Here is a 4,850-nt window from a genome sequence, read left to right as displayed (position 1 = left end):
TGACACTACCTCAGAGACACACCCCCTCCTACTGGGGCTACCACTGTCACTACTCCCACGGATCCACAACCTCCTCCAACTGAGGCTACTGCTACCACCCCTACTTCTCACACGGAGACAAAACCTTCTCCAACTGAGGCTACCGCTACCACTTACACCACTCATACGGGGCCACAGCCTCCCCTTACTGAGGTTACATCCTAGTCCACCACCCCATGATCACGCGCACTCACTTTGGCACTACCAAGCAATTACAACGTCTTAACCTTCATACTTTTGTCATCTGAGACTTGCGCCAACTCACTCCTTCTCGCTCCAGTGCCGAAGCAGAATATCGCAGTGTTGCAAACGCGTCGCTGAGACTTGCTGGATTCGTAACCTGCTCCGCGAGTTGCATTGCCCTCTCACTCCTACTGCTCTTGTGTACTATAATAACATCAAATCCGTATACCTTGCCTCTAATCCGGTTGAACATCAATGAACCAAGCATATTGAGATTGATATTCACTTCATCAGAGACTTAGTTGCTCAAGGAAAAGTTCACGTTCTTCATGTTCCCTCCAGGTATCAGTTTACGGACATATTCACCAAAGGACTTCCTTACACATTATTCGATGACTTTCGAACCAGTTTGAGCGTTCGAAGTACTACCGCTCCAACCGCGGGGGGATATTAGCCCAGTGTTTGGTCCATATTGGCCCATATAATTTGTATTGTAAGGGCTTAGCCCATTTATCTTGTTATGGCTATATACCTATAAAATGCTTGTGTATTGCACTGGAATAATCAATGCAGCACATCGTTTGTTAACAAAATTCCATTCATTTTAATGCATTGATAGATAGATTGTAATGTACATTTAATGATTCATTCACTTAGTGCATTACAGATTCTACTGTACAAATAAATTATACATAAATTGAGTGTATTTAACTATTTATAAACAATTTTGTTGGGAACCCACCCTTGTGGTTCAATGGTTCACTCATTTGCACTTGTGCATTGGGAAGAGGGTGGGGAGGTCTCAAGTTCGAGTGCCTCTCCTTAAAAATATTCGTGGGATTTATTTCCTGAAAGACGAATTTCCCCGGGAAAGGTTTTATCGACCCGTATTTAGGACCCAGGTCCGACCGCCTGCTCCTCGGGATGGTATAAGGTTCGGATCCCTGTAATGCGGTTCGGGTTTCCTGCCCGAGAGCACGTGCGTGCGTGGCAAATGAAAGTATTCGATGCCAACAACTTGTCTTTCAAATTTAAAAAAAAAAAACAATTTTGTTGAATTTATCACTACTTAAACCCCATTAAAATTTCAACTCATATACATAGTTACATTTAACCCCTTATAGTTACTTCTCTTGACAAAACATGACCTTTTCCATTTTATAACTAACAAGCAGGTGACCAGTCGCGCTGGCTACTGCTTCAACTTGCACAAAAACTTTTTTTGTAGTACATGAACGTAACATAACTTACGAGACAATAATTTTTTTCAACATATTAAACACCTCTTACAGTCTTACAGTTGTAGACAAGATGTACAATATGAAAAAGGTTGGGAAAGAATTATACTATAAAGTAAAAAAAGTTAGAGGGTGTGAAATAAACAATAAAATGAGGGAAAATTCCCAAAAATACACTTTTTAAAAGATTTAATCAATATATATTTTTTTCAAAAAGAAAATGACAATATACACCATTGAGTAACCCATCATGAGTGGTCGACCACATGTATGAGTGGTCGACTACACATTTTTTTTACCTGTAGCCGACCAAGTATTGGTAGACCACTTCACAATGATGGTAGACTATGTAGTCAATCATCATTTTGAAGTGGTCGACCAACTCCTTGGTAGACTATGTAGTCAACCATCATATTGAAATGGTCGACCAACTCTATGTTTGGTAGACTATGTAGTCAACCATCATTGTGAAGTGGTCTACCAACACTTGGTTGACTACAGATAAAAAATTTGTAGTCGATCACTCTATACATGTGGTCGATTCAATGGTGTATATTGTCAATTTTTTTATAAAAGTATATACTGCTTAAATTTTTTGAAAAAAGTGTATTTTTGACAATTTCTTTAAAATAAGATGAGAACGTGGAAGCGAAGGAAATGAACTTGAAAAATATTTGAATAATATAATGATACTGTTATAATTCAGTAGGCTTATAACTACCTTTAGTGGCCTAGTTCTTGACTGTAGACTACTAATAAGTATATAGAGAGAATATGAGAGAATATGAGAGAATATATTTAGTGTGTGTTTTATAAACTCATAACACACATATTTATACTCAAAAAATCTACTATACAATATCTATAATAATAATAAAATTAACATCCAATTTAACTTTTATAACACTCCCCCTTGGATGACAATTTTATTAGAGAATAACTAGTACTGCCTCGTTAAAAACCTTGCTAAAGAAAACCCATTGGGATAAAACTTTAGCTAAGGGAAAAAGAGTGCAGCATAGAGTTGACTCCCCTTCAAGTAGGCAACGCCTGAATTGTTACATTTTCTGAACATGCCTCATGCCAATATTATGAATGTGTGTTCTGAAAATAGCAGTTGGAAGTGCTTTGGTGAAAAGGTCAGCAGAGGTTTTACTTGACTGAATATATCTCATTTCAATCTGGTTGTCCTTAATGAGATTTAGAGTGTATGAGAAGAATCTAGGAGGTATGTGTTTTGTTCGGTTACTTTTGATATACCCTTCTTTCATCTGTGTTATGCAAGCTACATTATCTTCATAGATAGTTGTTGGACTTTTATCGCGTTCTAGTCCACAAGAATCAGTAATGAGTTGTGTCATTAATCTCAACCAAAAACATTCCCGAGTAGCTTCATGTAATGCAATCACTTCGGCATGATTTGATGATGTTGCAACAAGTGTTTGTTTTTGAGAACGCCATGATATTGCGGTACCTCCATTTAGGAATACATATCCATTTTGAGATTTAGCTTTATGTGGATCAGATAAATAACCTGCATCTGCATAACCAACCAAATCTTGTTTCGATTCGTTAGAATAAAATAATCCTAAATCAGTAGTTCCTCGAAGGTATCGAAATATGTGTTTGATCCCATTCCAGTGTCTTTTGGTAGGAGCTGAGCTGAACCTTGCCAACAAATTAACTGCAAAAGAAATGTCAGATCTTGTACAATTTGTAAGATACATAACAGCTCCAATTGCACTAAGATATGGTACTTCTGGTCCTAGGATATCTTCATGATCTTCACAGGGAAGAAATGGATCAGTGTCAACATTAAGTGATCTAACAACCATAGGAGTACTTAATGGTTTTGCCTTGTCCATATTAAAACATTTTAAAATCTTTTCAGTATATGTTGTTTGATGTACAAGTAAACCATTAGGAATATGTTCAATTTGTAAACCAAGGCAATACTTGGTTTTTCCGAGATCTTTCATTTCAAATTCTTTCTTTAGAAGTTGAATGGCTTCATGGATCTCTTTTTTTTGTACCTATGATATTAAGACCATTGACATAAATAACTACGATATATATCTGGTCATTGTTTTCATAATTAAAACACATGTGCAAATAAGTTTATATGTATACACTTTTCTTATCAAGTAATCACTTAATCCGTTATACTATTGTATCAACCCATATAAAAATCTTTGTGATTCAATGGAATACATTTCTTTAGGTTTTGCGTTAGATGTTTCTGATACCTTAAACCCTTCAGGTATATTCATATATATCACTATCAAGTGATTCATATAGATAAGTAGTAACAACATCCATGAGATGCATTTAAGTAACTACCAGGTTGATTAAGTATCTAATAAGTAATTGTATCCATTACATAAGGATAAGTTTTCCTCATAATTCATTTCTGGTCTTTGTGGGAAACCTTGAGTTACAAGTCTAGTTTTGCCTTGTATCTTCATTTGCACATTTCTTTTTCGGATAAAAATTCATTTATATCCCATACGTTTCACATCTTTAAAAGTGATAACGATTGATCCGAAAACTTTTCTTTTATTGAGTGATTCTAATTCAGCTCGTATTGCTCCTTTCTGTTGAGCTCAATCATGTCTATTTTGATATTCAATGACAGATTTTGGTTCCAGATCATCATCTTTATTCATGATGTCATTGTAACATTATATGAAAATATCTCATCAAGATTTTTCATTTCATTTCAGTTTCATAATATTGCATAATTTATTGCAATTTATGTATTTACATTTATCAATATCCTCTGCAGAAGGAGTATTGATTTGTGGTTCTTGTTGAACACTTTCTTTTACCTCATTATCAGCTGATTTTCTTTTTCGAGGATTTTTATCTTTGGAACCAATTGGTCTCCCACGTTTCTGCCGTAGCAAAGGCTCATGAGTGACATTATTGCCAGCTTTTGTAATTTCAATTCTAGCTGAAGCATTTACTGCTGGTATATATGATTTAGTCACTTATTTTTTTGTATCTTTAAATGCATAAAGTAATTAATTTGCAAGTTCTTGCATATGCATTATATTTGAACTTTCTTTTCGCATTCTTTTGTGCGATGATCAATATTCCTTAATTGATGTTCACACCATGAAACATCATTTTATTTATATTTCATTTCTCCCCATTATATTTGAACTTTCTTTTCGCATTCTTTTGTGCGATGATCAATATTCCTTAATTGATGTTCACACCATGAAACATCATTTTATTTATATTTCATTTCTCCCCCTAATATAGGGAACAATGTTTCATTAAAGTGACAATTGACAAAACTTGCTGTAAAAACATTACCCGTCATGGGTTCAATATATCTTATGATTGAAGATGTTTCATATCTAACATATATTTCAATCCTTCTTT

The sequence above is a fragment of the Rutidosis leptorrhynchoides genome, chromosome 2 (genome assembly GCF_046630445.1).
Source record: "Rutidosis leptorrhynchoides isolate AG116_Rl617_1_P2 chromosome 2, CSIRO_AGI_Rlap_v1, whole genome shotgun sequence".
NCBI lineage: Eukaryota > Viridiplantae > Streptophyta > Magnoliopsida > Asterales > Asteraceae > Rutidosis > Rutidosis leptorrhynchoides.
Note: the sequence above shows the minus strand (reverse complement) of the source record.